At 34.1% G+C, this 11864-nt stretch overlaps 1 pseudogene; it reads left to right on the forward strand.

Moving 5' to 3' along the window:
- The window catches only part of LOC149578109 (septin and tuftelin-interacting protein 1 homolog 1-like), a 131536-nt pseudogene extending 129738 nt beyond the window's left edge, over positions 1-1798 (forward strand).
- The last annotated feature ends 10066 nt before the right edge of the window (positions 1799-11864 follow it).

Raw genomic sequence — 11864 nt, forward strand, 5'->3', positions numbered from 1 at the left:
TGTACCATGTTTCATATAATTGTGGTGTGATATTTCACCTATATCATATGATACTTCCTTCAACTAAGGGTGATACTTTACCAATATTGTATGAGTTGTTGTCCTAGTGTCACCCAAGACAAACAACAAGGTTAAAAGGCTAAACTAGGATGCAAATAAGATTAGAACCTCCACATCGAGGAGTACCAAAACCACCAAAATTGAGGAACGAAAATTCAAGAGCATCAAATGCATAAAGAAGATCTAGATAACTCGCATAAACAAAATGATACTCTAAATCATGATAAATAACATTGCAATGAAGTAAAACAAGATCCACACAAATACTTGGACATAAGCAACATCTCAAGAAGGAACTTACAAGCATATGATGAAATGAAATCCATTCAACCATGTTCATTTCCTCCCTATCATAATGGCATCATGAGACCTCAAAGGCCCTAAGCATACCCCTGAGCATGAATCTCAAATTTCCAAAAATATAGTTGGAGTTGTCTCATGAGATCATTCTTACCAATAAACCATCCATTAACATCACATGAAATAAGAAACATCTAGCATGCTAATCTGCCAATAGCATCACTAATCCAAAGTAGTGGTAAGAAGTCTCAACTTAGCATTATGATACAACATCATGATAAATGAATGCATCAAGTAACATACTAAACATCAACTAACATGATATCAATGCATCCAAAGTAAAACATAAATCACAAGAGGACATACTTTGGATACATCAAAGTACCAAGTGAATATCTAGCACCAGCTCAAACTAGAAGTAGACCATCTCTGTACACCTATCCCTAATAGTGGTATAGGTAGCTATGCCTCTCAGCCATGTGGTACCCATAAGTCCACACCTGTCATGCTCATGGAGATAATGACCCAACCACAATCACAAAAGGCAATCACCCATGGCTAACACTCATGCCAATCAAGTATAGTACCAACATCTATATGATCATGAATATAATGTAGTACATTAAGTTACTAGTCAGAACCACTTAGAATAACTATGTAGGTACTCAAGTGGAGTGTAAGTCGCTTGGCATCAAAAAGCCCAAGTGGAACATATTCCTTGGGAAATTATCACACTATGTCCTCACAAAAGCTTATGTGGAAGACTGCAAAATGCATAGACACCATACACCCTCACATTGACACATTAGAGAATATTTAGGTGTGCCCTTATCTTATTTAAGTATTATTACCCTTTAGTTGATTAAATTATCACTTATTTAAAACCTCTTCACAATACCTTGACAACCCTAGTCTGAGGTCACAAGAGAAGCCACTCCATCACCTTCCCTACATACCTATTCTCATCACACAATGAGTGCCCAAAGGCAATGCAAGTTCCCAACCCAACCCCTAAATGAACAATCCCTCAACTAACCTATATCTAGGAGTTTGGGTCTCGCAAGATCCTGTCATACACATGTGCATGCGATTATGTGTGGGAAAAACATACTTCATAATACCAAGCAAGGGTTAGATATGAGAAATGCAAAAAATGAAACAAGTATAACAGTCTCACTCAACCAAATTTGAGGAGGGTTTTAGTGATACAAACAATGCTAAAAAGGAGATCAAGGGGGAGAAAAAGAAGAAAATTATTGAGGAAAATATGAAGTCTGAGAAAACTGGTGAGGAAGAGGATGATACAGAAATGGGGGATTTGAGCTCTAATCTGTATGGTTATTCTGGTAGTAGGGGAATTTTTGAGGTTAATTTTGAGGAAGAGAGTAGTAAAGATAGGAATATGGAGTCAAAATCTCTTACTGAAGCTTTGGAATAGAATGAGGGGAACCAGAATCTTTAGCTTACTCTGACTAAAAGGGATCTTTCTAATACTAAGAGTTTGGAGGATATTAAAAATGAGAAGAATAATGAATGTAAAGCCCTTATTATTAAAGATCAAGGCATGAATAAAGAGAATTAGAAGAATATTTTGGAATACAAGGGTACTACATTTGAAAATCAGATCTATCTCAAGGAAAACTAGGACATGACTAATCATTCTGGTAAAAAATTTGGTGAAGAGATCAGAGATGAAATTAAACTATCCTTCCTTCATAAAGCCAAGATGAAAGCATATGCTACCCTCCAAGTGGACTCCTGGCTCTACAATGAAATAGCTATGCTTAAGAGAAAATGTGTGAAATGCAGAAAGATCTAGAAGATGAAAGAACTAAGAGAACCCAATTGGAAAATGAAGTTGGGAATATTCTAGATAAACTAAGAGAGCATGAAATGGAACTTCAATAGTTGGTCAAAGATAGTGGACAAAAAATGGAGATGGTTACTTCCAGCTTATGTGTTGCAACTACCAGTTTAGGGAAAAAGAGTAATGAGGAGATCATGTCTGCTGAGGCTGTGGTGGCAAAGATCCCTAGTGGGCCAAGTAAAAGAACAAGACAAAGTACCAAGAAGGTAGCTAGAGAGGCTCTTGGTTCTATTGTGGAAGAGATCATTCATAGTACAACAAAGGCTAGCAAGGAATTAGCAAAGGTCATTAAAGAGCTAATCTAGTTGTTGCTCTAGTTTATAGGTATCTGGTCTCTAGACGGTGTGCTAGTTCTTCTTTTTTTTGTTACTATTATTTCCAACTTTTTATAGTTTACTTTAGGTTCTAGGTCCTTGTAAAACTTGGGTTAGAACTTTGTTTAATTTCTAGTTTCAGGTCCATGTAAAACCTGGTTTTTTTTTATGTATTGTTTTGAACTTTAGGTTTCAAGTCCTTGTAAAACCTGGTGATATTTTCCATATATCTTTTGTTTTTGTAAGGGTTTTTGGTTCCCCTCAAAATCTATTTTTTCCTTAATCTAAAACAATCTCACTCAACTGACCTATATCTGGGAGTATGGATTCTACATGAATCCCAATAATGCAATAAATTGCCTAGTATCATGAACTCACTCAACTAGCCTAAATTTGGGAGTATGGATTCAAAAGGAATCCCAATGTCCACAAAGTGAAAGCATAATACACAAGGAAACATGAAATGCAATCCATTTCCACAATCCAAGGAGACAATGCAAAAATACAAACAAAATATGGGTGGCACACAAAATGATGCAAGAATAAAAAGGGCCAAAATTCAAACTTCTCATAAAGAGATTAAACTAAAATCCCAACTCAAGAATAGGCTCAAAGGACCAAGAATCCAATAAAATTCACTAAATAGGCTCAAATTCAAAATCTGACGAATACAGGAAAAGACACAAGTCCACAAAATCCACTATCAAAACATGCATTTGGATCGGGAAGTAAAATACCCTAGAATGTCCTAACCATTCCAATTCTATGATCCTAATCATCAAGGAAATGGCTACAAGATCTAATCTTTAAATATTCCAAATAGAGAAATGGGAGAAAACTAGTTGGCACACAAAATGAGACAATGTCAAAAACATCGAAAATTAAAACATCTTGGAATTTGATAGAAAAAAACCCATTACGAAAATAGGCCCAAACTAACTAATATCAAATAATGTTTGACTTTCAAGCAACCACGTAAAAACTGGTAGCATAACAATGTCTAAACTTGCATTCCTAATTTCCTACGAAATATAAATGCTCACCCATGTCCAATCGGGTGATCGAAATGCATAAAAATGGAGGGGAACACTAGTTCTCCACTCCCTAACATTTAGTAACAAGAATCGAAAGCTAAAATGGAGTAAAACAATTAAAACTAGAAAGCCCTAACTCATAGCCAAACGAGAAAAACAAGAATTACCACCATAAAATAATGGGGATGTTGAATTGAATGAAATCATCAGCATAGTAGAGAAATCCTAATACAAATCAAACGAGACCAATCTCACAACAATTTGCTAAGCCAAAGTCTCACAATTGGCAAAATTTAGAATTCTCAAAAGAGGGTTTAGAGGAATTTCCTCCAAAACCATGAAATAGAGAAGAGAGAAGTGAGAATAAGCTCACTTTTTTGCCAATATATGTACTTTTGCAAAGTGACATAAAAATTAGATTATTTAAATTAAATAATATGATTGACTCCCTTAACCCAAATTAAAAATAGGTGATTCCAATTAAATTGGAATTCAACTACAACAAATTAGCCAGTAATAAAATAAAGACTAAATCAAATAATTAAAATCCCTCTAACCCACTAAACATCATTTATTTTAATCTTTTCTGCGACCACTATAGAATCCTAAATGCATAGACACACTCATAGATCTAATCACATAAAGCATTATAAATTCAAATTTACCAATTACCAAAGGGTTAAAAAAAAGAGAGATACATCACCCATATAGGGATGACATTGGCTCAACATGAAAGGTCTAATCAGTAACTCCATGTGCCACTGTCAAGGATATAAGTCAAGCACACTAAACTAACACAATCAAGTGTAGATGCACAATATATCATAGTCGAAGCAACAAGTACATGAAATCATGTAATTAAAGCATCCAATAAATTTCATTCACATAATCATTTAAATGTCCCATTTTGTATAAAGTACTGAAATGAACAAGGTAAATATTTGTTGCACATAATTCCATAAATCTAATATGGATAGATCATTTTCAATTATTCTAAGCATGCAATAATGGAAGTAATCACTAGTTACTCAACAAAAATTAAGGCACAATAAGTACATAAGTCAACACAATCAAACACATGAGTAAACAGTGTTGTAGGAACCTAGTCCAGTGTAGCAGGATAGATAATACACAGTGCAACCACTATTCGCATCTTAGGGTAACCACAACACAACATCATGATGCCACATTAATCCTAGTAACTATTGGCACAAACTTCAGTAAAACCACCAAATACATCATCATCTTATGAATCGAGCATAAGCATAAATTAATCCAATTGATAGAATAACATAAACAAACCACCCCATGGGAATAGACTACTCATGGGTCCCAATCATGATCACTCACATAGAAAGATCATCAAGGTAGCATCCATTAGGATGACCTATAGAAATCAAATGGGAGAGGCACTACAGAGAGAGAGAGAGAGAGAGAGAGAGAGAGAGAGAGAGAGAGAGAGAGAGGTGAGTTCAAGAAGAGAGAGAGGGGAGACTCAAGTTCAAGATGAGAGAGAACTTAAGGAGAGAGGAGATGTAGAGAGAAAAGAGAGAGAAAGAAAGGAGAGAGGGTGAGGAAAAGGAGTGAAGAGGAAGAACATAAGGAGAGAGTGAGGAGAGCTAGATTAAGAAAAGAGAGAGAGGAGAGAGAGTGGAGAGGAGAAAGGAGAGAGTTCAAGAAGAGAAAGAGAGTGAGGAGAGATAGATTAAGGAAAGAGAGAGTGAGGAGAGAGAGTGGAGAGAGAGAGAGAGAGAAAGGAGAGAGTTCAAGAAGAGAAAGAGAGTGAGGAGAGAGATAGATAGAGAGAGAGGTGAGAGATGAGAGAGAGTAAGGAGAGAGAGTGAAGGATTAAGTTTAAGTTGTCCTATAGGTATAAGTTTTTCTATAGCTTTAAGTTTCAAAGTTTGAGTTACCCTATAGGTATAAGTTTTTTTTATAGGTTTAAGTATTCCTATAGGCCTTTAAGATTTTCTATAGCTAGATATAGTTTAATATGTTCTCAAAATAAACATTAAACTAAATTTTAAAGTAAGTATATTGCACATTCGAATACATTTCAAAATTAAAATTTTTTACATAAAATAAATAAACTATTATTATTATTTGAGGGTTAAAGGTTTGAGTTTTGTTTTAACTTTACTAATTTAAAGGTCTAAGTTTGAAAATTCAAGTTTAAGGTTTGAATTTGTATTTTCAAGTTTGAAGGTTGAAGGTTTAAGTTTTAATTTTGAAGTTTGAAGGTTTAAGTTTGAACTTTGAAGTTTCATGTTTGAAAGTTCAACTTTTGAAATTTGAAAGATTAAGTTTCAAGTTTTATATTTAATAGTCTATTAAAATAAGTGTTACATAACATTACAAATAAACATTTCAACAAAATAAACTATTAAAATTATATTTTTCCTACTCAACATTATAAAAAATTAAAACGTACAATTAATTACAAATGAAAAAATATTTTTTTAGCTATTATATTAATATAATAATAAATAAATAAATAATAAAAAATGGACCCTATTTGTGGTACTCAGTTAAATGCTCTCATCCAGCTTCCCCTTTCTCTTCTAGCCCCTCAATGCTCAAATGAGAGGCTAAGGGCAGAATTTGGGGCATATATAATGCCAAGGGGGACTCAACCAAATCCCACCCGTCTAAGTCTCACTTGGCACATCAACACCAAATGACACCCACATAGACTCGATTGAGTACTACTTGATCAAGTCTTACTCATCCAAGTCCCACTCAGTCAAGTTATCCTAAAGTATGACACTTGATTGTACTTTTACCTGAAAGGGTTTTACTTAAAAGTTGATTTTATTCTATTTTGGGATTTATTTATTTATTTAGTTTAATTTACTGATTGATGTGTCATAGCTGGATTTCAAATGTCTAGAATCAATTTGATTATTTGGAAAAAGGGGGCCAATAGATTATTGGATTCCAAATGCTTGGAATCAATTTGATTATATGGAAAAAGGGGCCAATAGATTATTTAAGAGATTAAATAATCTATTTTATAAGTTAGATTGAGTAAAGTTTCTTACATGGGCAAAAGTGAGTTTCAATACTCACTTCGTCTTTTTGGGTTTTGAGAAGAAATTGTGTTTTTCCTTCAAAACCCTCTTGAAGCAGTTTGATTTTTAATTTTTGGATGAGATTTGTTCATTGAATCTTTGCAAGGAGCAGTCAGTTGGATTCAAGACATAAATCTTCATCTTTGTTGAAGGTTTCATCAAGTTCAGCGTACTTATCATGTTTTTCTACTCTTTCTATTTTTTTAGTGTTTATGCTTGAGTTTGGGATCTTATGATTTAAATCCTCGCTTCATTTTGTTGGTTTCTTATGTTTTTTTAGGTTTGTGAGTTGAGGACTAGTGTTCCCCTACAATTTCATTTATTTCCATTTCTCGGTTGGATGAGAATGATCTTTTTATGACTTTCATGTTTGGGGTTTGAAGTTTTCACCTCATTATGTTGCTAGAAGTTGTATGCATGCTCAAATTTTAGTTTTTAGTGGATTTTTGGGAGTTAGGTTATGAAAAGAAAAAATAAATTTTCTTTTATTGAATTTCAAGGTGTTTTACAATTGGGCATTTTTGTGTTCAACTCATTTTTCATGCTGCCCATATTTTTGTTGAGTATTTTTTTTGACATGTCCTTGGTTTTGGAAAGGATTTTCATCCATAATTCCAACCATTCCACACTTTTACTTTTTGGTTTCTTAAATTCATAGAGAAAGTCTTGCTCTTGACAAAGTGTCCAGTTGAGTTTATTGTATGCATGTAATTATAGCTTTTTCCTTTTAATATATCATATTATAATAATATTATTTATTTACTAATATTATTATTATTTTATTATTTTCAAAGAGTAATATGATATTGGGTCTTCAACAAAAATCTCTTAAAAAATGGCATCTAAATAAATTTGCTAAGTGTTACAAGAACTAATAGAAAGTTGAATTAATTGGAGACTTTGGTAAAATATGGGCTAATTAAAACCATTGATCCTCATTTCTCCTACACTCATAAATGAATGTTATATCATGGAATGTGAGGTGTATAAATAGCATCCCTATACAAAATTATATTTGTGAGTTGGTTAATAATCATTCTCCGAATATTGTCTTTGTTTAGGAAGCTAAATTGGTTGTGGATAGTATGCTAAAGAGCTTTCCTAGAATCAAGAACCACAACTTTTTCTAGTGTGTTGGGTCTCTTGGAAGCTTTGGTGGTCTAGCTTGTTTATGTTACCCAAGGAAGATAATTTTACTCTAGTGGATGTCAAGCCATTTTTCTATTTCTTTGGTGGCTCCTAGCTTAGATTCTAGTTAAACTTGTCTTTTTACCAATGTTCATGCTCCTACAAATCTTCTTGGAAAATCTTAACTATGATAGGTACATTTGGACTCTTGCTCCTTTTATGCCTTCTATTTTAGTTGGTGACTTTAATGGAGTCTCTAGCTTAGAGGAAAAAAGAAGTAGCATAGTTTAGCTTGGCCCTTATACTAGTATTTTAAGAGACAATATTGATCTTTTGAACCTAATTAACGTAAAGCCAAATAATGGCATCTTCACTTGGAGTGGTAAAATAAATTTTGAAGATGTCATTTTTAGAAGCTTGAAAAATTCTTGATTTTGTGTTATTGTCTTGGAGATAGGTGGACCACCAACTCAAAGATCTTCTACTAGAACATTAGCCTATCAATGTCTTGATTGTTTCCTTTAAATCTTCAAAGAACCATTATGTTTTAGCTTATTTGGCTTTGTGGTCCTTCACTTCAAGACTTTATGACGGGTTGGAGGCACAAAGGGAAGTCTGTTCATGGAATGACTATGTATTATTTTTCTAAAATTTTTATTTTGTGAGGTGTAAGCTTAAGAATTGGAACAGGAAATCCTTTGGTAACCTTCACTTCAATGATATAATCTCTAAATCCTTATAAAATATTGTTACTCACCATATTTGAGATCATGATTAAACTGAGGAATTGTTTAAAGAGGAGTATATTGTTGCTAAGGACTTGGAGGATCAAGGACTATACGAATATATATTTTGGAAACCAAAATGTCATATTGATTAGCATTAGGAAGCACTAGATAACAATACTTCCTTTTTCCACAACTTTATCAAAGCAAGAAGGAAGGGAAATTTAGTCACCACTTGTGACTTGAGAGGGTATTTAGTTTTCTTCTTTTGGAGAGATTTATCATGGGGTCTCTCATTTCTTTCAACTTTTTTTTTGGAGGACTCCTCCCTTATGAGTGAAGAGGGAATGCCCATTTTAGACTTCATTCCTTCATTAGTTTATGATAGAATGAATGCAACCCTCATATAACCATCTCATTGCAAGGACAGGAAGAGCTAGTGTTTCAAATGGACAAAGGAAAAACCCCAGTTCCAATGATTTCCCAATTGATTTTTTTTACGAGTTTTTGGAAATCATAAAGTTTGACCTCTATGGTGGTTCATGAATCTCAAAGGAATAAACACATGTTAAGAGCCACAAACTCTACATTTCTAGATCCTATTCCAAAAAGACAAGATGGTTCTTGTCTTGGCCATTTTAAGGTCCATCACTCTCTACACTATGATGTTATAAAATTATAACTACATTGATTGTAGAAAGCCTTAAATCTTTGATATTTAAGGAGCATTGATGATTTCTTGTTGGCAAAGAAATTCTTGAATGGATTGTGATTACAAAAAGGTTTTCTCATTCTATGGCTTAAGGAAAAGGCCATGGTCATCAAGCTTGATATGGGAAATGGAAAGGTCAAATGGGCCTATCTATAAATTTTTGTTTTGGATTTGAAAATGAGTATGTCAACTAGGTTATGAGTTGTTCTACTTCCACTTCCTTTTCTATTATGATCAATAGTGAATCATTTGAATTATTTGGTACTTCTTGGGGTGATAAAGGATTAGTAAGATACATCAAATCCCATGTTAGAAAATTTAATTTAGGGATGGAGTTGTTGCAATAGGATGCCTCCTCATTTTCACATGTAGTTTGTTGATGACATTTCCCTTATGGGTATGACTAGAATTAGTGAAGTGGTGAACTTAATGAGTTTCAAACACTTATTTGGTCATCTTTGTCCAAAAACTAAATGAGGGAAAGTCATCTATTTTATTCTTCGATACCCTTCAACTTATTTAGAATAGGATTTCTTGAATTATTAGATCTCAAATTGGATCCCTTTCCATGATGTATCTAGGCATCTCCCTTTCTATGAGATCACAAGTCAAATTTTTTGGCAAGATGTGCTAGAAAAGTTTTGCAAAATGGTTTACCTTTGGATGTGCACATGAAATTCATTGGCAAGGCATGTGACCTTTCTAATATCTATTGTTTAGGTTCTTCCTATTTACAAATTATTTTTGCAAGTGGCCCCTTCAATAATTTTTAAGGAATTTGATGTGCTTGCATGCCAATTTTTGTGGTTGGATACTTTACAGTTGACATAGATTATAGTAAGACGAGATTTTTTGTGTAGGCCAAAGTATAATGGAGGACTTAGGCTCATATCAATAGTTTGATTGGATAGGTTTTAGCACTAAATTATATTGGTGATGATGTCCCTACCAAGATCAAAGTTGGGCTAGTATTCTTACCAGTAAATAACTTCTAGGGTTGAGTGGCTCATATGTACCTTGATATTGTCCTATGGGGAAGGGTTATGTGATTTGGGATACTCTTAAAAGAGGGGCTAAGATTATCAAGGAGGGACTTTTTTGGATCTATAATAAGGTGTTTGATGCTCTCTTTTAATATGATCTTGAGATGGGTTTCATTCTATTATATCTTTTTGTCCTCATTTACAAGCACTCTATAATAGTATTGTTGAAGATAGATAGAGTAAAGTGGAAGGTTTCAAAATTGTTCAAAATTTAGAATAGATTCAGGAGATCACATGAAAGGATCCTTAGGAGTGGCCACTAGGAGGTACCATGGAGGCTTGAGAAGAGATGGATATGTTTAGTTGGTAGAATGTAACTCCCTTAATGGGAGGGACATTTTGACCCAAGGCTTTGGAGTTAGATAGCTAGTTGTATGGGAAGGTTGAAGTTTCTTGGTTGAAGTAGGTATAGAACAAATTTGCTTGGCCTAGATGTTACTTTTTCTTATGGTTGGTTCCTCAAAATAAGTGCCTTATTTGGGAGAGTTTATGAAAGAGAGGATTCCAAGGCCCTTCTTGTGTATTGTGTAGTAATAGTGAAGAATGTGTTTCTCATCTTTTCTTCTAGTCTTCTTTCTCTAAAAAACTCTAATACCTTTGGTGGAGGGAATGGATTTACACTTGCGTTCATGTCACTTACCTTGTGGAATTCTAGGAAAGTATGCAAACCTCCAACTAAAACCTCTTTTCCTCAAGTTGCTTGAGCCATTGGCCCTTTGCTTATTATCTTACACCTTCAGTTGGAAAGAAATTGAAAGACCTCTCAAGATTCAAAATTGGTGGTGGCACATATTGGGACAAAATCATTAAAAAAATTGGAGACTATCTCTACAAAATGTCATCTTTTGGTTACGATAATGGATCCTAGTGAGTTGGATGTTGCAAGAAATTTGAATTTTGTGGCTAGCAAATCAGGCTTTTATGCAAGTAGGAGACCTAGATAGGCCAGGGCAAATATTCATAAGGAGGGAAGGTGGCTCCCCCCCCACCCCCCTCATGGAGTTCTAAGGTTAATATAGATGGTTCTTCTAGGGGGGATCCTAACCATGCAAGGATTGGTGGTATTGGCATAGACAATGAGGTAGTTGTTATGTTTTTGTTTTCTATCTATAGAGGGAAACATTTTAATAGCCTTATAGAGGAGATGTTTATTCTTAAGGGAATAGAAAGAGTTTCCTCCTTTGGTTGGGAGAAGATTGTTTCCTAGCTCAACTCATAAATTGTGGTGGATATGTTGAATGGGCAAAAATTGAATGGCATGGATTGACATTAGCCCATTAGCCTCAGTGATCAAGCAATTTTTTTTATTAAAGTCACTCTCTAGAATGTGTTTCTTTTTATCATATTCTTAGAGAGTTGAATAGAGTGGTATCTTGTCTTACTTAGCAGGTCTTTGAGCATGTTGAAGGGTGAAATGTTGGGTATGAAGGACACATAGAATTCACAAGTTTTAGAAAAGTTAATTTTGCAGGATAAGGATATGTAGTTAGATTTCTTTGGAGATTCTCTTGGAACTTCTTTCTATTGAATGGTCGATGTTCTTTGGGGGGCCTTGTGGCCTTCTAAATTTACTACTTAAAACAATTAACCACAACATATAAATGACGTGA

The sequence above is a fragment of the Cupressus sempervirens genome, chromosome 1 (genome assembly GCF_028749045.1).
Source record: "Cupressus sempervirens isolate cs-2001-9-10 chromosome 1, ASM2874904v1, whole genome shotgun sequence".
NCBI lineage: Eukaryota > Viridiplantae > Streptophyta > Pinopsida > Cupressales > Cupressaceae > Cupressus > Cupressus sempervirens.